Consider the following 25,349-nt stretch of genomic DNA (forward strand, 5'->3'; position numbering starts at 1 on the left):
CATGAGAGGAGCCCCCCAACCCTCGTTACCTTGGAATGAGGTCTCTATCTCAGACTCCGCAGGGACACGAAGACTGGGTCAGCATCAAGACGACTGCAGCATCGGTATCAGCGATGGTGGCAATGCCCTCTGGTCAGAATCCCTCTGATTATCTGTCTAAATTGTGATGTATTTATACAGATCTACAAGGACCCCTGACGTAGGTGTGTTCCTAAACAATAGATAACAGACATGCTTGGGACGGCAATTAATATAAACAATCCCTCGAAAGTGTAGAGAGGGAAAATTCCTAAGTGTGAACACCTACTGTTTGTTTGTCTTTGGTGCTTGATCTTGACGCCTTGGCGCTGTGACACTGATAATGTTACCCATAACAAGTGGCCTAACTATAAACAAGGCAGCCATCTTAGGAGAAATAAATAATTAAATGGGCTAAGACAGAGCAAGCTAAGTAGGTTAAAAGTCACTAGGTGGCGGTGGCACGTGTCTGCAAGCCAGAGGCTAAGCTAACTCCTGTATCCCATTAAAACGAACTGGGATTCACTACACTCTCCCCATTTCCGTAACAGGTATGAGAAAGGCACAGGAATCCAAATGCTAAAACTTGCTTCTGAACTAAAAGCTAAAAGCAAAAAACAAGCTAAACAAATCTTTAGCATGTGTTAAAAATGTATTAAAACAAATCTGCTAAAACACATACAGAGATGTTAATGTCAACCATGACAAGCACAGCGTGCAAAAGCAAATGTCAATCTAAATGCATAATTTGGAATCGGGAATGGCAAGTCAATTCATCAAATTATTTGCTGTACGCATGATCTTTAAGAATATCATCGAAGTCACCAACCAAGGACCTCAAAAATGAGTCAACATCATCGGATGTTAAGTCGAGTGCTGGGCGAACAAACGGATCCACAGAGCAGAAGTGAGCCGTATATCTCCTGGTGTATTGTTATCCATTGCAGTCTCCTCGTCCATGATAGATCTCAACACGGAAGGCTCATAGGTGGCCTCGCGGAGCAACCTCAGTCTCAAGGGGCATGACCGTGTATGAACCCTGATCGGGGACATCAGCAGTTCGTGGTCCACAGGAGATGTCGGTGCAGCAGCAAGACAGACCATAGGCAGATGTTCAAAGAGACACCATATGCAGCGGAAGACTGGTTTTACGTACCAGAGAAGGGGCCAGAATGACAATGACCAGTCATGCTCCAGTTCCACCAGCAAAGGTGCACCGAAGATCCGAACCATGCGCTCACGGCACAGTGGAGTTGGTGGGAGCGGCTCCATTGCTCTGCGTTGCTGGAAAGAAACAACCACTGCGAATCAGAAGAAATAGCAGTAGTAGTCTGCCAATCAAAGCCAAAATAATCGGAAAGCCACCAAACACACTTGAAAAGAGAGAATGGATGGCTGATGGGATGACTCCGAAGACAGTCTGGAAGATGGACACGAAACCAGACCCGACAGCTTTAAAGAAATGAACAATCCCCGTGGTGCTCGAAGCATTGAATATTCTGTATACCAGTTCTCCAAAGTGTTTGGGGAAATTGGTATTTAAAAGGGATTGTATCTCGGCTGATGATCTAGCAATCTGGAGAGCATACGTCTCCTTTGCGGATGTCAAGGCAACCTGTTTTTGAAACAATAGCGCCTTTAGCCTACTCAGCTTGTCATAGTTCACATTAATAGTATCTATGTGGGGCCACATGTCAGATACTTTTATCTCTCGTGTGGGGGGAAACAAAACATGCTCACAACACGTAACGACCTTTGAGACCGAGATTGCGTAGGCAATTCCGGGTCACATGCCGCAACAACTTTGATCGTTCAGTACCACATAACTTTAATTGAAAAGTACATGAAATACCGGGCAAATCAAGGGGAGGGGAGTACCCTTCAGAAAACAGGCCAAATTTGCGACCCCCGCATTGCAAAGACCGTGAAGAGACACCTGCTTGCATTTCATAGAATGACGAACAGCAGTCTCACATTCGCTTCCGCTAAGAAAGACCTCCTTTTTGCCATTCAGACATCTATAGTCAAAGGGCACCTCCCACTCTTCCTTAATAAAGCTATCTCCTAGTTGCTCATATCTTCCCACTGCAAGATGTTTCAGGCAGCTCGAGAAATGAAAGATCGAAATCGGTAAATTAATAATGCCATGTAAGAGCCTGATAGTTGAAGGACTCTCTGCTACCCCGGAGGGCAACTTATCTAACTTCTCTACTTGAAGCAGGGTAAAACTAGCCTCCCTTTTAGCCATTGTCATTTGTTCCTTGGAAAAATTAAAAGCAGTGGAGAATTCACTCCCATTAATATACTTCCACGGAATGTGGCCACTTTTCAGTGTCTGTAATGTCCAACCTAGCTGCATGATGGGACGTAGCTATGTTTGCCCATGATATAACTGGGACAAGTCTGTCTGAGTGATATCAATAGCAGACGACACTATATTTAATAGTGAATAACTCCTGTTGGACAGTGTATTCATGCCGTTGTCGACAACAGTTAATGTTTTTTCTACATTTTCTTTATCTAACTGCCTTAAAAGCGCAGCAGCCTCAATCTGGGAAAGTTTCCAAATTTCATTGTACATAGCATATAAAAACCTTTTCAAGCGCTGTTTCCTAGGACCCAGCAGAAAATCCTGCAAGTCTATATTTTCAGAAAGAGTGTTCAGGTGTTTCTTAACCGCGGCTAACGTGTTTGTACCCAATGCTGGCACAGCTTACCCACACTGTATTTTGTAACTAAACCTGTATGTTGACCCGATATAAAGTGAGGGTCTGGCCTGTTAATTGAAAAAAACCCTGAAGAGTTCAAAAATCGCGCTTGACACTCATTAGTGTCAGTGGGCCACATTAATCACCCGCCGGGACTGGAAAGTGAAGAATTATAGGTACCAGCCTTAACCATTGCATCTAGCCTTTCCTCTGTGATATTAAGAAAGTGTTGCCAATCTTTAAACCTTGCCGGAGTAGGGATACTGGGCGTGTTTGGATCCTTAATTTTCACTAACCCCAGACAGGATGTCTGCTGAATAGTGTCATTTAAGAAAATCATTTGCACAGCAATCAGGCATGCTCGAAATAAAGCCTCCCTACCCTGTATTTGCCAATCTTGTGTTCTCCATACACATTTCAAGTCAATAGAGCTCTTTCAGTATTCGTAACCCTCAATCGCGGGCCGGGAAACAAAGGGATCTGAATAAATCAGTTTTGTATCAGTTAGCAAAATGTTCCTAATTTGTGCAGGAGGTACTTTAAAATAATATGACTCAGCTTTTCTTGTATCATGCCCAGAAAAGTATGTAAATTTATCGCTATAATACTTTGGACTCCCCACCAGTGGTGTTGAACAGTGTTCCCACTGTGTGTAGTTCAATACTGGCCTGTATCTAGTTGCACGGTGTAGGTAGTAATGTCCCCAATTGTTATAGCAGAACATTTCCCCATAATTCATTGTATAATCATATACATCATCACTTTCAAAAGCGGAATAGTCCTTCATTTCAGTTAGCATGGAATCAACTGTTTGGACATCCCAATCATCAGAGACAACATCAGGTGTAATTACATCAGTCATTGAAAGTTTGAACACGTATGGTATTTGAATAATTTCTGTAGGCCCGTATATATCGAATGGAACTTTGTCCCACACAATCCCATCAGTAATCGGTACTGCTGTAATATTTACAGGGGACAAATCTCTTCGGACCTTATGTGAAGAATGATGTGGTGTTAAAACTTCATCAACAGGCTCCACAGAGGAGCGATCAGGAATATAGTGACCATTTATAAGCAAAAAGAAAACAGTCACAAAACCAATCCATAAAAATAATGCAAAAAATGTCAAACAGAACCATAAGTAGTTCCATGGGTATATCAAATAGTTCTTTTTAAGCCATCTATACAGCTTACTACTTTTTGAGACATTGTCAATCACAGTAGTGGATGAATCTGAAGAAAAATCATCAATGTCAATGAAATAGCCAGAGGTAGTCTCTGGTGTACTCTGGTCCACTGCACTCTTGGTAGACAACTTCATCAGTCGTTGAAGTGTTTGTGTAAAATACAGCTAAATCTTGAAGCGGGTGGTCACTGAAGATGTGACTGGAACCAACAAGAGTTCATTTTCTGCCCTCCCCATGGTCGAGGAGGTGTCCGGAACAGCAGTTGACATTGTTGCATAGTCTGTAGTAATGATGTTCACCCTACTATGTAGATGGATGTCCTGTTGGGTAGTGAGAGGGGATCGGGAACCACCCAAGGGACCTCCTGGTCTACTGTGAAGGATCGGCCACATGGTGTAGCTTAATGTCATCAATGGAGATGAATCTGTCCGTCTTAGAACCAGACAGTGGTGGTAAGTTGACAGTCCTGGTGCCTTGCATTCCCAAGACTGGTACAGGTGCTCTGTATGATGGACCGAATTCCTTCTTCACAGCGATCTTCTCACGAACCAGATCCCCAACTTTAGGAATCCAGCCAGTTGAAGTTTTCGCCAAATCCCTTATTCCTAAAGTGGCAGCACTTGCAGATGATTTATCATCACAAAATTGTTGAAGCTCCTGTAAAACGTTCTTTTATGTCAAATGGTGTTTCCGCTGCCACCATACCAGGGGCATCAAGATCTGGGACATACATAGGTATCCCAAAGAGAACCTCATATGGAGAGCATCCCCACAAGGACCGTCTTGGCAGATTATTCAGTGCTCCCTGGACCCCATATAGGTGGTGTAACCAACTGCGGCCTGAACCTAATACTCGAGCTGTTAAGGACTGCTTTAGATGACGATTCCACCTCTCCACAACCGAATTTCCCTCGGGATGGGATGGTGAGGAGTAATAGAGTTCAACACCCATCATCCCCATGGTGTCCCTGAATGCCTTAGAGGCAAATGCAGGGCCCTGGTCCGAATGGAATGCTGCAACCGCATATGTACAGATAAAGATCAGCAAGTCTTTTATAACAGTCCGGGCGTCAGCCGACCGCTGTGGCCATACCCACAGGAATCTAGAACAGGAATCTACAGCTACTAAAATGTATTTGTATGCACCATCAGGCTGTAAGGAACCACAATGGTCTAGGTACACACACTGTAGTGGCTTGTTGGACACAAAGAGGGACGTCTGTGGTGGGTGCTTGATATTAGAGCCCTTGATCTGCTGGCAAATGTCACAGCAAAGGACATACTGCTTTGTTCGTCTGCATAGACCAGGCCACCAGAAGCGTTGCTGTAGGAGTGTTATCGTAGCCTGTATACCAGCATGTGCAGAAGCGACACCCTCATGCGCTACTTTAATTAGATTTAATCTCTGGTCTTCATTGGGGATCACTCGATCTCCAACCCCAGGAATCGTTGTGTAAGCAACGTTCTGTGCACTGATATGGTAAGTATAGTTTGTAGGGTATCCTTTCGGAAGGGGCTTGCCTGCAGCCGGAGCTTTAACGGCAATCAGTATTTCATTATCCAATCTCGTCCGAGAACGAGTCATTGCAGCCACAGAAGCCGTAGCTACGGATGCTTTGGCCGCTTCATCAGCCAATGTATTACCAGTAACGTGTACTCCTATACGTTGGTGTCCCTATGTATGGACTACTTGGACACACGGTAGCTTATCTTTAAGATCAGCCACCCTCCCCACAATGTCTTGTGTTTAATGGTGTTCCCTTTAGAATCTCTAAACCCGTTCAGTTTCCAATGATTGAGATATTCATTGTATGACTGGACGCAGTAATATGAGTCACAGACTATCAAAGTCTGGCATCCTGTCTCAGTATGTTTGAGCGCTAGAATAAGAGCTTTAAGCTCAGCTAACTGGGCAGTGCAGTCCCCTAAGGTCTGCGTGTAGGTATTGTGAGGGTGGAAAACTCTATGTTCCATCACTCCGCTCACGGCTGCGCAAGCTGCCGATTATTGATGTTTAGTACCTACAGCCGGTTGCGCCGAACCATCAGTGTATATGACAGTATGGTAGCTGTCTAGTGGCAAGATATTTGGAGGAGCGGGGTACTCTTGTTCATACTGGAGAAATTCTTGTGTCTGAAGTGTTGGATCGAATATATAATCGACATCAGTGACGGTCAGAGACGTTGCCCATTGAATCCAACGTGGATGTAATGCTTTAGCATTTGGAACGCTTGCTTTGGTAACAGCCTCTAAGGCTGGCACTGGGGAGACAACAATAATACGTTTCCCCTGGGCAAGTGGCCTCTCTTTTATGACGGCCATCTGAACTGCCGTCAGAATCTTTTCTGTAGGTGCAAAGTGCTGTTCATCATTTGAGTATAAATGTGATTTATATGCTATGGGTACCGTGTCATCCTCATTAAAGGTGACATAAGTAAATCCAATGGCACCAGCAATTATTCTGATGACCAAGTTTGTTTTATTGTCATGTGTGTGTACATTTTTAGCTTCTAGCATGTCCTGTTGCATGTCCCTAAGGATGTGTGTGTGTTCAATTGTCCAGTGTCTGCTGGAAAAATTGGGCTGAACTAAGTCATAAAGTGGCTTGATGCGTTGTGCATAATCTGGAATGTATGTTCTGCCAAAATTGAAGAAACCCAGTAATGACTGTAATTTCTTAAGTGTGTTTGGAGGCTGTAGTTGAGCACATTTCTCTAGAAAGTGCGGGGCCAGGCTCTTCCCCTCAATTGATAGCTCATACCCCAGGAATAACACGCTAAGAAAGGCTATCTTGCTTTTCTTAAAATTGAATTTGTAACCGAGGTCTGCAAATCTCAAAATGATCCGATCGACCCTCGCAAGATGAATGTCGAGGACGTCGCCTGTGAGATATATGTCATCCACATAGGACAACGCCTCGGAATCAATATCATGTAATATTGATGTTACACAGGCTGAAAATAGTCCTGGGCTATTTTTATAGCCTTGAGGTAAACGACAAAAGCGTTTCTGAGAGCCAAATGAGAATGCACTTAGGTCCCGACTTTCATGTGCTAAATTCTGGCAGAAAAATCCATTAGATATGTCTAATGTGGTTTTATATTTTTTACGCACTATGGGGCATATTTATACTCCGTTTGCGCCGAATGTGTGTCAAAAATTTTGACGCACTTTCAGCGCAAACGTTGCCCCATATTTAAACCCTGATGCCCGATCCGGCGCACAAGGAAAATGGCGCTATGTGCGCTAGTTTTTGGAAGCGGCACCCCGCCCTGCGTTAATGACATGCAGGGTAGGCGTTCCCTTCCAAAAACCGACGCACATAGCGGTGCGTCGTATTTATGCTTCCGGGCAAAAATCACTCCCGCGCGGCAGGCGGCGCAAAAAAATCACGCAAAGCACGAATATTGTGAAATTTTAACGCCTGGGTCAGGGCAGGCGTTAAAATGGGGCAAACACACCTGTACTTAATCAGAACACACAGAACAAACAACAGAGCAGCAGAGCAGCAGAGCAGCAACAGGGAGACATGGAGGTGCTTTTTCAGCAGCTACAACAACAACAGCAGGGACCCCAAAGACAGCGCAGAAGGCAGGAGAGGATATTCCGCCCAAGAACAACTCTGCATGGCCTCAGGGAACGAGACATCATCCAGAGGTACCGGTGGAACTGGCAGGCCATTCAGCAGCTGCTGACAAATATTGAACAGCAATTGGCCCCCACTTTAGTGACTCGACGTACTATCCGAACAGAAACAAAGCTGCTTGCCGTACTTCACCTGCTGGCAAGTGGCTCGTTTCAGACAACTGGTGCCCTGGTTGGTGGAATCTCACAACCATCTTTCTCCGCATTCCTGCCTAAAGTACTGGATGCCATCATTGGACTGACACCCCGCCACATCTGCTTCCCTAACACAGTGCAGAAGCAGCAGGAAACTAAACAGGGGTTCTACGCCATCAGTGGCTTTCCGCACGTCCTTGGTGCAATCGACTGCACACACGTAAGCCTTGTGCCACCTGCTGCGAGTGAACACCTCTACCGCAACAGGAAGCACACACATTCCATCAACGTGCAGGCCATAGTCGATCACCAAGGACTGATCAGCAACATTGTGGCTAAATATCCTGGGAGTGTACATGACGCATTCATCTTCCGTCACTGCACCATCAACCAACACTTCCAGGATGGACGGTATGGCAATGGACTACTTGTTGGTAAGGACAAAAATCTACTTATATACTCACTGCACAGAAACCCTCTAGGATAAACAACCCATACACCACAATAGCAACACCTAGACAGGAACACACTGAGGTACTCACATCACTAGCCATGTTTCACAAGTCACCATTGAACCTCTCACACATTGGAATTTACTCTACAGCTTAGTGTGAAGACATTCATGACTGTGGTTGCCTAAATGTCACCTTGCAAATTGGAAGGCTCACAATAACCTGTACACTAATACAATGCATAAGTTTTAAGGGATGGGATGGCCTGGGTATGTTAATATGAACGTTTCTAATACACTTTCATGTTTCAACTCTGCATGGAACTATCATCACACCCCCAGTGAGGACACACGGACACCTGTGTCACAAGTCACAATGCAAGGGAGGGCACACTGTACTTGAGAAACCAATACATCCTGCTGACAAACAGTTAGCCAACAAACACTTGCTCAGCCAAGGGAAAAAAACAATGCCAAAGTTTCCACCAACAACCATAGGTTGTCACATTAGTACACAAAATAGTCACAGACAACACAACACAACTACTTCCATCAAAGATACGTACAACAGTGCCTCCTACATCTAATTGATACCATTCTGTGTTTCTCTTTCAGCTGATCAGGGGTATGGCATCCAGCCTTGGATAATGACACCATATGGGAACCCAAATACTGCTGCTGAGCGGGCATACAATGACGCCCACAAGAGGACACGCAGCATTGTGGAGCGGACCTTTGGGATCCTAAAGTCAAGGTTCTGCTGCCTTGACATCACTGGCGGTAGCCTACTCTATTCCCCAGAGATGGTCTGTAAGATCATACTCACTTGTGCCATATTACACAATATTTGTGTAAAAAGGAACATTCCCCTCCTTGAACCGGACCCAGACATGCCTGAGGATGATGATGAGGAGGATGCTGGCCTGCAACAAGAGGGGGAACAACCTAACACGGCAGCAGGAGTGCGTAGGCGCCAACAGCTTGTCAACAATTTTTTTACTTAAGTTATTATAATCACTTGTATTCCACACTTCTAAATAAACACAGATAACAAACACCACATCATGCTTTGGCCTATTCATTTCTGACCACCTTTAGTTAGAAATTGTTGAAGATGAATGTCGTCTCATTGAGCAAGAATGCTATAACATTCATCACACCAAAAATAAACATCACAACTGTATGCACAGAGGGTAGGATGTGACATGATAAATTACCATACACAGAGCCCAACAAGAGTACAAATGTGACAATTACACATGCCGGATCCAAACAACTGAAACAGTCTCTCATCCAGCCCAAAATTGGAGATCATTTGAAAGTCACATCACACGTGTTCAGAGACAGGGTGGGACCATCCATGTGTACGTGACCATGTCATCAATGGCTTCTCTCAAGTGTGTGATATGAGCAATACACAATTGCTACAACATCAGCTGCCACTAACTCAGGAGGAGACCTTGAAGTTACAGTGACAACATACACCCAGACAGGTGATAGTGGATCCACATTCCCACACACATGTACACATATGTCATACAATCAACCTAATATTTGAAAGTAGACCATCACAGTTGTGTCCCAGTTTGAACCTAGCAGGAAGATTGTATCATGACACTAAACCAGTTTATGCAGAAAGGGACACAGACAACCAAAAAATTCTTCTCATTATCACATCGGGAACGCTGAGAGTCTTGCTAACATAGTCATAGGAAAATGGTATGCAAGTTAGCTCCAATTCATCATTACTGCAAACGTCAAATGGGCTAATGAGATGAATGAATGGTCAACAGTCATTCATACCATATGGCCTTACATTAGCCCGCAGCTGCAGGTTTGCCATGATATAATAAATATACTCCATGGATACAGTAGCTATTCTGGATGGTCAAATCCTAGGGTGCTGGGGGCCTAAGTCCACCTCTACCGCCCCCAAAACATACAAGAATCATGTACTTGTGAACTAAACACATGCATAAGGCACATGTGTGGCCTCCATGTCACAAGTCCAACACAAATCTGAAACACAAAATCATAATGGGACATGGTCAGCCCCATAAAAACTGAAAGTGACTCTCCCACTCCCTGTTAGGACTACAGATAAAAGCATCACCATCATAAATGTGGACACATTTTGGAGACGGAATACATAATGGTATCCCATCCATCATTTCAAAATAGCCATCAGCAATTACACCAAATATGTTGTCAAATATGGTCAATACATTAGTTAACGTATCCCAAACATTACAGTGTGAATGCCTTCTATACATAAAACAACGGACATGTGTCATATACAAACACAAATGTGTATCACATCGCACCGTTTGACCATGACAAATCACCTTTCCAAAGGTAAAATCATGAAGACATAAGGATAAATTTGCTCCATATTCTACGCATACAGCATGGCCGTCATAATTTGTTCACGTACATGAGTGCACACAATGCAGAGTCAAATACAAATGTATCCAAAAGTGTATTAATCTTTCGCCTTCAAAGTATAATTTACATCCACAATATTTTTGACTCTGCATCATGTGCACTACTGTACGTGTAAAAAAAATGACGCCCATGATGTATGCATGGTAAAATTGACGCTACATGGACAATATGTTGGTCATCTCATGTACATAATAAATTATTAATATTCATATCATATTTTTTCACTCCGCATCATGTGCACTACTGTACGTGTAAAAAAAATGACGCCCATGATGTATGCGTGGTAAAATTGACGCTACATGGACAATATGTTGGTCATCTCATGTACATTAAAAATTATTAATATTCAAATCATATTTTTTGACTCGGCCTCATGTGCACTACTGTACGTGTAAAAAAAATGACGCCCATGATGTATGCGTGGTAAAATTGACGCTACATGGACAATATGTTGGTCATCTCATGTACATTCAAAATTATTAATATTCATATCATATTTTTTGACTCTGCATCATGTGCACTGTAATGCGTCAAAAGAAAATGATGCACAACTGTGTATGCGTGAAAATATGACGCATAACGGGAAAATAAAAACGGCGGCCATTTTATGCAGGAAGTGATGTAATAGGATATCCTGTTTACCAAATCTGTACTGGGAGTGAACTTTCACTTTCACTTTGCAGTCTCAGATTGATCTAGACTGTGTGGTTGTGTGAAAGGTGTTGTCCTGTGTTTTACTGCTTTAGTGTCCTGTGTGCCTTGTATTTTGTCTTAGTGTCAATCTATTATTGTTGTTTAACATTGTCTCAGTCTGTTTAGTGTTATTTTGTCTATACCTGTGATAGTTTGTATTGTCTGTGGGAGTCTGTTGTGGGTAGCATAGTTTGGGGGGTTAGTTGGGCTATTTTTCTCCTTCTTCTTTTTCTTTCACACCTCTACCTTTCCCCATTCCCCACTTTTACTTTCATATTTCTTTTGTCCTTTTTTAGTCCTCTCAATATGTCAGGTAGGCCTCGCCTGTCCAGGATGGGTGAAGACGAATTGGGGGGGTTCATATGGCTAGTAAGCCATTTCCTCCCACTAATGCTGGAAGCTGGGGGCCGTGTGATACAGGGGTATCACACGGAGGCGAGGAAAATCCGGTGGGAGAAGGTGCGCCATCACCTGGTCCGGGTCTACGGGAGTCAGCGAAATGTCCACCAACTCAAGCACCGCTGGGCAGATCTGATCACCAGGGAACAGGACCTGCTGGACCACCTGGGACTCCGGATTGGTGGCCATGTTGGTGAGTACAAATCAATTAAATGGGAATGATAGAAATCTGTGTGTGAACATGTGATGATTGTTAGCCAATCTGCAAAATAAGTAGCTGACTGTGTGTAATGCTAGGGAAACCTAGGCCCATGATTATACACATAAATCCCCATTTTTGAAACACATGTACACACAATAACAGCATTAAAATCCAACATCTATTTGTATTTTGCTAAGTCGCCCCCTCTCTGTGTCACAAAATGTTGCAAATGCTGCGCTACAAAGGTATACATATGTGTCCTAATGTGTATTTGTTGCAGAATGTGTATGAAGACCTATGCTACCAGTCCGATGGCTCATTTTTGCAACACATACCAGATGCCTGTAGCTGCATGTAATATAGTGTTGCATTTGTGTCAGAAAAGCAACACGTGAACTGCTCTATTTGTACTCTACTGGTTATAATGGCCAGTGAGTACGTCATGTAGAAACACCATACCTACATATGTAGACGCCATAGCTAGACAGAAAATTGGAAACACATGATGATGCTATACTTGTGTGTTGCCTTCACGTCACATGAAGTTAGTCATGTTGTTCACACATATGTCACATGTGTGTCTGGTTGCTGTGTGTTGAACCTGTCCACATAGGCTGTTTGATTGTGAGTGGTCATGCAGTCCTCATGGAACCAGTTTTGGAATGTCTCTCTGGGATGCACATGCTGAGATGTATGGATAACATTATTGTTGGGGCATACTAATGGAGGATTAACTTGGACGACACATGACTGTCCTGGCCACTGCATGAGTGTAGTAGGGTGTGACACTGGAGCAGGAGACTCATCCAACGATGATGTTGAATACAAAGTCATCCATGCAGGATGAGCATGTGTGAAAGTCTATCATTACCATGTCATATTCACACAGTGTCATTGTAACAGAAATTATTTGTCCGTTCACCCAGTCTGAGTATAATCTTTGTTTCATGCTTTACAGGTGGACCAGCCCCGTACACCGTGGGAGAGGTGGCCCATTTTGACGACCCCGATACCTACAGTGAGTGTCGCCTGAGTGCTATTTTCATTGTTTGGTAATGAAGCATGATGGATTACTGTGTGTTCAAGAGAATTCATGATTTGATGTGCTGGCCGTTCATTAGCTTTGTTGTTTTAGTGTGATATCAAATTTGAATTATGTTTCTGTAAAGCAATACCTAGTCTTCTCTCAGATTGAGGGGCTGTAGCCCATTCAATTAGGGCGGCAATTGGGAATGGTATGACTCATTTGGAATACACTGGTCAATGTTAGACTTGGTCAGGGACTTGCCATCAACTGAGTCTGCATATCAGACTGACAGTCTCCCAGATAGCTTAGGCACATGGCTTTGATGACAAGTGTTTCTTCCTAGTTGAGGATGGACTGTGTACACTGTAGGTCGGATCTTCCGGGGGGATGTACTTCCACAAGGTGAACTCGAAGTGTGTGTGACTTGAGTGCAATGGCCTAGGTGTTCAGTTGAATCATGTGAATGGGTGTTCTACCTCCTCTGTGTGTTGTAAAACATGCCTCACTAATAGTATGTTATGTTGGGCTAAGTCATATCATTTTGACATGTGTGGACCTGGGATGTGACAAGGTTGGGCTGACTACAACGTGTTGCTAGCCCTTCATAGGTGTTGTGTGTGAAGGCACATACTTGTTGAACTTTCTGTACACTCCTGGGTGTGCATTGAACATGGGATTGTTGGTTGTTCTTCCCACACCACCCACAAAGACTGGGATGTTACTGTGAAACAGGGTACCTAGGATTGTAGCAACCAGTATGTTACACGTACTTAACACCTTTTGTGACTTGAGTTAGTACCTAGGGCCAGAGGGAGAAAAATGTCTACACGTTGCAAATGGCATAAATATATGTTTGTGATTTGCAAACGTCTGTTTCCTATTCCAAAATGTATTTGGTGGTCATGTACATATTAGGAAAATGCTTTTCTAAATGCAAATAATAAAGGGGTTTACCAGACCTACTTGCAAATCACAGTGGTAGGCAATCCCATTTGCAACCGAGTACGTGGTTGCAAAGTGAGTAGCTGTTATCATCCACTTGAAGTGGATGGTAACCAACTTGCTGACTGGAAGGGGTCCTCATTGTAAACCTTCACCTTTGTGAGTGGACCAAAATAATCCTGCGCAAAACAGCCAGTGGTCTAAGGGACCAATAATTACCGTGAAAATTTCCAAGTTGAATTGTTGTGATTTTTAACTAATTGCAGCTCATTTTCCTTTCAGGTAAACGGCCTACACTTGGGGAAAAATAACTTGCTTTATTTAAAAGCAGTCACGTCTATGGAGTTCTGCGGGTCCCAGCAGGCCTCCATCCCCGTGAGTGCCCATAGTTGCTAAGGTGGGGCAACTTGGAACCCACATCATTGATGTTCATGAGGTGGGTTTTAGGGACCCCATAGCGACTCGCAGACAGTGTCAGAGACACCGTTCTGCTTTGCAAATTGCTAGTTGATTTTTCAAAATTCCTACATCTGACCCCTAGGGTGGACATATGATTCTGGGCCAGGGGTTCATTCTTAGCACACAACTAATTCCAAATGCCATTGAGTGAGGAGTGTGATTGTTATCACATAGAATGACATATGTAGTGAAGTCAGTATGCGGAAGAGCTGGTGCCAAAATGTCTCATGCCTTAGGTATGATTTGGATGAGTAGTTTAGGGTGATGTCATCCATCATGTACAGACATGGATATGCTAGGTGTGATATGCCCTTAGGTATGCATGAATCACATGTACTTCCTCTGAGCCTTTCCGTGAACTATGTTGTAACAATTGCTGCAAACAATACATTTCTAGTAATGGACAAATGACCCATTGTGGTATTCAACCCACTGTAAATTCAATGCTCAATATTTCCCTTTTCTCTTCACAGCTGCAAACCTGAGTGCCGCAGAGCGCAACCATTTTGAGCGCCGTGCACTGAGGTACAGGCACATCCTGCAGTTGCAGTGTGGGTATCGGAGGATGGCCCGCAGATATAATTCGGATCGGGCCTCCGGGGCGTGGTATGCCACACCACAGGCTCCCCCAACGGTGCCACCAACAACCACCGCCACTACATCCACCAGGTCTGCCCAAGGGGACCCAGCAACGGACCAGGCATCTTCCTCCAGACCTGGACCCAGCCGTGTGTTGGGAGCAGGGCTGTCCCGTGGCCACTCCACTCCAGCAACAACATCCACCTCCACCGGCACGCAGACCAGCACTGACCCTCCTATCGACCCTGCAGCCTTCCAGGCATTGTCCAGAAAATTGGACAGGTTGATTCGCAAGGTTGACAACCTGACGGAGGACATGAATGAGGTCAAGAAGAAGGTGCGCTCCATCCAGCGCACACTACGGAGGGCAAATCTGTAGTCATTTTGCCCTCCTGAACTTTTACCCCTCCCCTCTCACCTCTTTCCTTTTTCATACTGTTAGTTGGGTTTGGGGGGTTAGATATAGGATAAGTATAGGAAATTAGCTTAGTTAGTGTTAGGTAAGAGGGTGGGGGGTCCTTTTTCTGTCTATCTAATATTTTTGTGTGGGTGGGTGGGTGGGGGGCAATGTTGGGATTCCTGTTTAAATAAAATAAAATAAAAATATTTAAAAAAAGAAAAGAAAAAAAAAAGAAAAAAATATATATATGTTTGTTTAGGATAGTATAGTATGTGTGTAGGTTAATAAGTGTTGTCCTGCATGTGTCTTGTCTCTTAATGGTGGGTGGGGGGTTGATGTTTAGATTGTTTCGTTACATGTGTAGAGTACGTTTAGCTTAGGTTAGTTAGGGACAGTTGTGGGTTAGTAGTAGTCAGGTTAGATTAGTGTAGGTTTACCTTTCCCTTAGTTGCCTCTTTTATTACTACTTTGAAATAAAAATTTAGTTAACCCTTTACCTGATGCGTTAGGTGCTACCTTTTCATGGCCTTGACATCAGTGTAGCAGAAAGTTTTAGTATGACATTTGTGTTCCATGCTCGCTATCCCCAGGCTAATGAGGTTTAACATGCCAACTACCCGTGTGCTAACTTGGTAAGTATCCACCATGTGGGAGAGCCACCATTGGTAGTGTGCATTGATCATCAAGGTTTGGGGTTGGTATGTATCCTACTTCACAAAGAGTGCTTCCAGACTTGTTATTGTAGGTAAATAGATAGGTCGGACAGCATTGTGAAGTTCAGGGAGAGCTTTGTAGATGAGGATTTGTTCACACTCTTGTCTTGTTGCTGTCATTGCTGACCTACATCATGTGTGTACTGATTCAGCATGACTTTCCTTCATGGAAGTATACGCCGTAAGGGTGATTGATGCAGTGTAATTTGTTTATCATTCCTTTCATTTTACTGCATAATTTCTAATTTTAGTATTGCATTGTGCCTACATTTCTCAGCCACCATTAGTTGTCTAGAATAGCTATAGATGGTGCATCATTCTGTCCAACACAGCATGATTGTGTGTGCTTAGTCCCTACATCAGTTATTTTACTCAGTATAGTAAAGCTAGGATGCAATCCTGGCCACTGCACAGATGTTTCAGTATACATGAAATCAGGACAGTATTATAGAGAATCAACATGGTTGCCACACAGCCACTTTGGAGTTATGTACTGCACAGTTGAAGTGTGAAATGACACAGAGACACAATAGGTGTGCAAGTGATATTTATTTTTAGGTGGTGTAATGCAAAATGTCCATTCACAATGTTAGCTGAGTCCGTTCTGGTGCATTCTTACATGGTGATCCTACAGACGGGGTGTGGATGATGCTCCTGACATGCTGGGGTGATGTCACAGACAGTGCAGAGGAACAGGAATTGCCAAATAGTAGGAGAGAAACATTCACTGGCAATGGGGACAAGTCTTACAGTGGATTGCCGAACAGTCATTGAGGGTAGTTGTAGTGAGACTGGCATGTGTCAAAACGTAGGACCTTGGTCAGAGTAGGCCATGGTGCAGGGACTAGGGCTTCCGGGTACTCTTGCGTGTGAATGTTATCTGTTCCATGTCTTCTTCTTCTGATGTGTGTGTTGCCTGGTGTATCCTTGTTGTTGTTGGTTGTGAAGGGGCAACACACACCTCAGTGTTAGAAGACATGGAGGCAGACATCCCGGGGGCTGATCCCTGTCGAGTAATGAAGGGCAGTACTGCAGCAAGGAGGGCCTGCTGGTTTTTCAGAATGGCAGCCACATCCCGATGGTAGGCAGCCAGGTCGGCCCTGAGGGGTTCTATGTTGCATTCGTGCACACGTTGACTGGCTTGCAGTTGGAGTTGTTGTGTCAACTGGATGACAGCTGTGCAGATTTCCTTCTGTGTTTTTAAAAGTTCCTCCAAGAGCAATGTTCTGGCTTGCATTGCAGCTGCCTGATCAGCAGTTGACAACATGCACAAACGCACCCCCTCAAGGCTGGCTGCCATAGTTTGCATCCCCACCCGCACCTCCTTGGCCAGCTCCCGCTGGACCCCAACGACAGTTCTTTCGAAGCTGGTGCCAGTGTCGTCAGAGTCCTCAGCTGTGTTGGAGCTGGCAGGTCTTACAATTGGGGTGGCGGGTGGTTCTACTTTGGTGGCTGCTTCTTCTGTGCTCCTCCTTGTGACTGAAGGTGGGGTTTGGAGGCTTTCAAGGACCATGTCAATGGTCTCTTGTGGGAGGCTGATGGTCTCGTCATCCATGTCATCAGGGAACTCATGGACAGGCATATCAGCAGGAGATCCGTGTTCCTCTGCAATGAAACAGGGTACAATTAGTGTGTCTGTGTTGTGACAATTTTGCACTAAGATACAAGCCTTTGGATGCCTTAACTTTGTACTCTGTGTTTGTCTAGGTATCTGCTGTCCGTCATAGGGCATTGTTGTAGGCCTATGGCCCACCTGTGTGTCACATGTATGATATGGATCTTTCAGACATGTCTGCCAGGTCGCCTCTAGGTGTTGCTTTGTAATTATTTAGGAATAGGCGTTTTTTTGTCCTACTCCTCACTCGGTGTTTCACTATTGTTATGGAGGGACATTTTGTTGGGTGGGCTCTCATTATCCTACATGTGATTCTTGGCTTTCTAGGCAGCAGGATAGCTAATGCTGTGGGGGACTAAGTTTGACCCACTTGTAAATAACTCTGTCACCCAGATATTCAATTTAGCTCAGACTAACTAGCAGTGCCTCTGGTCTCCCACATCAAAGGAATGTTTAGACATCCGAGCGCATGACATCTTTGGAACTTCTCAGGGAAGTGGTGGTCACTCAGGTCCTACACATTTCTATCTTTTCTGGTATGTTTCCATACACAAATGACAAAGACAGTATTTGTTTGATATGAAGTTTCATTGTACAACTGACTTGTAGGAATTTAGGTGCGAGCCCCAATAACCCAAACAATACACACTGTTAGAATTGAAATAGTCCGCAGGAGAGTAATACATTAGTACACAGCTATCATGGTGCCTAACAGTTTCTACTCTCCCTCTGCTTGTTCTATGTATAGCACAGCATGTTAAGTTTGGAGCTTGCCTGTCTGAATCACAGGGGAGACATCATCCCTCATATCAGAGGAATGGGCTGGGATCTGGTTGTGCATCAGCAGCAAGGCAGGCAGCATCTAGTTGTGATTTTCTGTTTGGAAACTCCCCCATGCGTGTCTTGGGACGAGGAAGTGAATTTAAAAGACATATGTCATGGTGATGACAAAGTTTCCCTACGCAGGAATGCCAAACCTTAAACCCTACCACATCTATCAGCAACGTACCAGACGGTATCCTTGACTGGGGCACAGAGTGAATATGTTCTGGCAAACTCCATTGCAGAAGTAGGCAAAACAGGGTGATTTGACTAATTGACCACACCTTAGGACTGACTATTTGCTACATTAACTGATAGGAAGGGCAATGAGAATCATTTAGTGCAAAGTGCTCTGAGGCACTTAGATGTGAGCAAATGAGTATTTAGTACATTCAGGGTAAGATGCACAAAGGCCTCCAGCCTGAGGCTAATGCGCAAAGTATACGTTTCACTTGCCACACTACACTTTGACTGACTGTGGGTGTTGTGACTGCCCTGCCAGCACACTTGCCTCTCAGGCCCTGCCCCATACACTTTTTATTCACATTGCATGATCTGTACATGTTACGTGGCATTACCTATGCATGTCAATGTTAGGATGTGGTATGGATGTAAACATTGTTGATGTTTGTATATGATGGGGTATCATGTGTGTCTTACTGGATTGGCCTGTTTATCGTATGAATGTCCTATTTTTTTGTAAGACTGTGCAGATCTGTTTCAGTGACCAGTTGCCTGTGTCCCCTCCTCATTGTTGTTGTCTGAGCAGTATGACATTAGTGATGTAGCCTTGTTAGGCAGGCACGTGAGGGACCCTGACGTATGCAGCATGTGTGTGTCGTTAGTGCTGTGTGGCTCCTATTGCTGTTTACTTAGGCTTATGTATGTGTCAGTTATGGACATTCGGCATTTGAGTGTACTGGTATCTTTGTCTTATTTCTAGGAGTAATTGCAGATGTCATCCTCACCCCCTAATTTAGGTATGTATGTTCCAGGGTGGGGTTCCTGCCATTTGGTACTATAGCTGCACAGAGATGAGAGGTGTTATTGTCAACTGTGGTGGCAGTTAAGTTGCAGTTGTTGTATTTGCTACTGCATTACAGGTAGGGACCTAGTTGATGGGGAATAGATTTTGCAATACAAGTGCCTGGATGTGGATTTGAGGTAGTGTCCTTCCCACCTGTCACTGCTTTCCCTTGGCTCTCTTGTTGTAATTACAGGATGTCCCCGTGGGACTGTTGTTGTTGCTGTATTTTGTCGTGCCCCAGCTTCGGTCAGTACTGGGCATGCCCCCCTGCCGTGCCCCTTTCCCCATGCCACTTCATATATGTGCTGACTTACATGCATTGTGTAGTAGGTATCCCCCCCCTGCTTACAGTCCCCATTATTGCATTTTAATTCCCCATGCGACTTACCCTGCATGTGCGTAGTGTCGTGGTAGTCTGCGCTGTCCAGTCCTTGAATCCCTGTGACAATCTCCTCCGGGATGACGGCTGCAACCATCTCCTCCATGTGGTCCAGGGCCTCCTGTTGTGCTGGACTCCCCCCTCCAGTCTGCATTGCTGCCTTCCTGTTCCTGGCCATTTTCTCTTTGGTCCTACGTTTGCAGTCATGCCAGCGTTTCTTACACTCGGTGACTGTCCGGCGTTCTTCAGCCACACTGTTAATCTTGTCCACAATTTGTTTCCAGATGGCCTCTCTCCTACTGAGTGGCAATTTAGAGGTGATGAAAAGTTGGTGCTGGTGTTCCGTCACCTCTTTCACCAGGATTTCCTGCTCCTCTGCACTGAAGCGACACTTTCTTTTTTTTTTTTAAATGTCCTGGTTCCTGTATGCTTCCTCCTGGCTGGTTCCTGGTCTGCTCTCATCCTCCTGGGATCTGTTGGGGCATCTAGGATCCATTTTGGGTCTCCTCTCCTGAAAGGGCAGTTTTCGCGCAAAAATGTAACGCAATAGCGTGAAAAAAAACGGTGTTTTCACGATTGCGCTGTCGTAAATCGACCCACAGTGATGTGCGTCGCATTTACGTTGGTTTCCTTTACGACAGACCAACGCTGTGTGCGTCACAAAATAATGACTCCCACCTGTTGGTTGCGCCACCGTACGTCAAAGTATAAATTTGACGCCCGCATGGCGCTTCCAAATGGCGTTAGACGGCGCAATTTTTTTTGGCGCAAAACTGCGTTACCGCAGTTTTGCGTCAAAAAGTATAAATATGGTCCTATATTGTTTATCAGTGCTGTGCTGTGTGAATTTTGTATAGCATACGTGCATGTATGACTATTTAAGTGTCTATAATTAACGACTATTCGATATGAATGGTCTGGCTTTGCAACGGGGAATAACAGATTATTCATTGCAGATGTACAAGGTTCAATTACTCCCTGGTACTCAAGTTGGGTGAGGATCTCCTTCACCGGAGCTTTTGCTTCATGTTTGACAGGATATTGTGGCTGCGGTTGGGGTGCAGACCTAACTGGAATAACATGACAAGGAGACTCCTTGTCCCAACCTACATGATTGCGGTATAGTGCAGGTGCCTGCGCTAAAGCCCATTCAGCACCATATGCTTCTTTTGCTGCTTCCGGAACAAGATCGGAGAAAGAAGGCAAAATGACATCTTCCCCATGCGGGAGCTTGCGGACGTGTTCAGGTGGCCAGTCTCTTTCGGCCAATAGGATATCACTAGTAAGTTAATCCCAAAATATCACACTAAGAGTGCGCTCCACGTCTCCCTCTATCTGAATTTTGAAATCATAAGCCCAATCGGGGGAAGTACGCGGCCATCCGCTGTTTCAACCACGACGTAATCGCTAGCTGCTGTCGTATCCAGATGATCTTTCAGACTCTGGCGACATATCGTGACTTCTGCCGCGCTGTCTAACAGAGTCACTGCCCACGTCTTGTTCCTCAACAGCGTTCTCAATTTTACTGCCATTTTTAACTGTCAGTGCTGCCACCTTCTTCTTTTTAAACTGTGGCTTTTGCTGAGGAGTCTTATCTTCTTTTTTAATGGTAGACTGTTGTGAGTCTTTCTTCTCTTTCACATATTCCGGACATCGATCTTAATGGCCCCCTCTCTCGCTACGTCTAGCCGGTGCGCCCTGAAAGGAACGAGAGGGACGTGAATCAGTATATCTGTCTGGAGTTTTAATGTTCTCCCTATTCCTGAGATTATATCTCCTTTCGTAGTTCTCCAGGTGTGGAGAATCTGCTCTGTTATTTCTTCTTTCTTTGAAATCTTTTTGTTTATCCCAGCGCTTCTTAGAGCCCTCTTGTGCCTGCTTTGTACCCTCCTTATGGGCGGTACCTTGTAATTCCAATTTCTTAGGTTTGGCTCCCAAACTATCTCGTCCTATACTAGTATAGGTATAGGAAATTATTTTCGGCAGCTGTCTCTCTTGTTCCTGGTGTGGAGTTTCCCGGAGACGCTGGCGAATTGCCAGTGCTACCGCTTCCCCTTTAATATTACTGAGTATTATTGAGGATACGGCGTCAAAGTTACGCATTATTTTCATCCCCAAATCCAGGGCTGGTGCAGCCCCATGCTCATTTTGTATTTGTTTTACCACTTCCGGTAAATTGGCAAGTGTCGGGGTACCATGTGTGGTAGTATATATGGCAGCAAAGACTGTACCCCATGTGGCACAGTCATCCACCGAGAGAACCATCCCAAAAGGCAAGCACTTAGTGAGCTATCTATGTTCTTCCTGTGGTCCCGTGTGGGGAAACACAGCTTCCAGCTGATTCGTTTTCTGGGCAATCCAGAACGGTATTTTGTTCCGTTCCGTGGGCACTTTACCCATATTAGTATGCACTGTTTGTGGATTAATCCCAGTAGCCAATTGATAACCACCAGCTACTGGCAGTGCTGGACGCGTTGGTGTTGTGTTCAATGTTCGCAGTACGAACTGGACTAATTGTTTATATAATGCCACTAATTCATTATATAAAACTCGTAGATCTGCTATCGGCATATTCTGTATGCCTGGGTGAGGTGTGTATGTGGCAAACATAGGCCACGTAGGTCCATCATTACTTAAGGGACCTAACCTCATTCTTTGTAGTACATGTGCTAGGGCGCCTTTGAACCAGTTCTGATGCTCCTGGTAGGTGAGCGATATTTCATGATACTGGTATGCTTGGTACCGTAAAGGTATGTTTGCAACTTCATATGTGTGAAATGTGTGCGTTCTTTCGTCAACCTCAGGAAAAGTGACCCAACAGTAAAATGTTTCTGTTTGGTATGCTTCATTAGCTTCTATTATCAGAGTAACATCCCCGCCCTCATCTGTAAGGCCATGCGTTAATAAATGTTGTGTTAAAGCATGTCTAGCATTCTCAGGAATGTCAATGGCATCAGCCATATTTGTTTAGAGAAACGAAACACCATAAATGGGTAGTAAAGTCCTTTTATGAGTTTGAGCGCGAACAACCTACAGTTAGTTACCTTTTCAGCTGAGGAGGATTCTCCCAAAGACCATGGACGTCTCCGTATAATGGTACTTAGGGTACCTGTTGTCTGTGAGACAGTGATAGTCAGGGTATGCATAAATTAGTGCCTAAACACTATCGTTGGTGGTGCCATGTCGTTGTTTGGACTCTTGCTCTAAGCAAGACTGCTGGTTTAAGGATGACAGTATTTTTGTTTGTAGGCGACTACGCCTTTCCTACAACAAGTCGCAACTGTTGTCCCAACCTTACTGGCTCACTAGGAGGACCTCACAAGAAACACAATAGTAAAAGGTGATTTATGGCAGCTGTTACGCATGGACTCGAGAATAGGACATCTCAGGGAGTGTCGTGGTTAAACGGAGATTACCCCTTTTTCACATATATATCATGTCTCATACAAACACAGGCAATAACAAAGATGCAGTAGAGTTTCAATAGTTTTTATTTAACATAACTGCAATTTGCGATAAGTTGCATGGGCTGCAATGATTAGGATAATGAATAATGCAAGAAACTGAATTGTGAAGACAAGAGTCATTATTACAAAGACCCCCACCATCTTGCAATATGTAGAAAAGACATACGAGATGTAATATGCCCTAATACCCTAATGTGAAAAGGCCTAACCTCCTACCTAAAGAAGAGCTGGGTTTGTTAAACCTAATCTACCAATGCCATGTCCATGAGAGGAGCCCCCCAACCCTTGTTACCTTGGAATGAGGTCTCTATCTCAGACTCCGCAGGGACACGAAGACTGGGTCAGCGTCAAGACGACTGCAGCATCGGTATCAGCGATGGTGGCGATGCCCTCTGGTCAGAATCCCTCTGATTATCTGTCTAAAGTGAGATGTATTTATACAGATCTACAAGGACCCCTGACGTAGGTGTGTTCCTAAACAATAGATAACAGATATGCTTGGGACGGCAATTAATATAAACAATCCCTCGAAAGTATAGAGAGGGAAAATCCCTAAGTGTGAACACCTACTGTTTGTTTGTCTTTGGTGCTTGATCTTGACGCCTTGGTGCGGTGACACTGATAATGTTACCCATAACAACTGGCCTAACTATAAACAAGGCAGCCATCTTAGAAGAAATAAATAATTAAATGGGCTAAGACAGAGCAAGCTAAGTAGGTTAAAAGTCACTAAGTGACGGGGGCACGAGTCTGCAAGCCAGAGGCTAAGCTAACTCCTGTTATCCCATTAAAACAAACTAGGATTCACTACAGCGGTGTATGTATTGTGTGTCCTACAGGGTTGCTGTGCCGTGTGTATAATGCTAGGTTTATGGACTTACCGGCAAGAAGGCCATTGCCATATCGTCCGTCCTGGAGGTGCTGATTGATGATGCTGTGGCGAAAGATGAAGGAATCATGTACACTCCCAGGATAATTGGCCATGGTGTTGGTAAACAATCCCTGGTGGTGAACTATGGCCTGCACATTTATGGAGTGGGTGTGCTTTCTGTTCCGGTATAGATGCTCTGTTGCTGCAGGTGGTACAATCCAGACATGGGTGCAGTCAATTGCAGCAAGCACATGCGGGAAGCCATGTATTTGGTAAAATCCCTGTTTGAGCTCATGCTGCTTCTGCTGGGTGTTGCGGAAGCTGATGTGGCAGGTGTGAGGGAGATTATGGCATCTAGGGCCTTGGGAAGGGAGGCAGAGAATGAGGGCTGTGATACCCCAGCAACCAGGGCACCCATTGTTTGGAAGGAGCCACTTGCCAACATGTGCAGGACAGCTAGCAGCTTGGTCAGTGGTGGTATATAGTGTGGTGTCTGCAGGCTGGCTGATATATGTGGCTCAATTTGGCGCAGCAGCTGCTGTATGGCTTGCCAGTTGAGTCTGTACCTCCTGATGATATCCTGTTCCGTGAAGCCCTGGAGGATTGTCCTGGTCCTGAAGACCCTCTCCTGCCTTCTGCTTTGCCTTTTGGGGCCACATTGGGGTGGTAGTGGCTGCTGCTGTTGGTCCTGTGCTCTGCGTCGTCTGGCATGCTGCATCAGTAGCACCTCCATGTTGTCCTTATTGAGCAATGATGTTACTTGTGTGTTATCCTTAAGTAGTGGTGTGTTTGCCTCATGTTAACGCCTGCCCTGACCCAGGTGTTAAAATTTTACACAAATCGGGCTTTGCGTCATTTTTTGGTTCTGCATCCCACCCGTGCGTCATTTTTGCCCTGTTGGATAAATATGGCGCTAAGGTGTTTGAATCATTTTTGGGACGGGAACCCCTAACTTGCATCTCATTGACGCAAGGTGGTTAAAATGACGCAAACTCCATATTTATGACTCTAGCATCAAAATATAAATGAGTTAAGTTTGCGCTGGATTTGCGTAACAAAGAATTACGCAAATCTGGCGCAAACAGAGTATAAATATGGGCCTAAGATCACTGAGTACTCACACTCCAGCTGTGCCCCTAGCTCAAATGGTATCCTTCAAGCC

Source organism: Pleurodeles waltl, chromosome 9 (genome assembly GCF_031143425.1).
Source record: "Pleurodeles waltl isolate 20211129_DDA chromosome 9, aPleWal1.hap1.20221129, whole genome shotgun sequence".
Lineage (NCBI taxonomy): Eukaryota > Metazoa > Chordata > Amphibia > Caudata > Salamandridae > Pleurodeles > Pleurodeles waltl.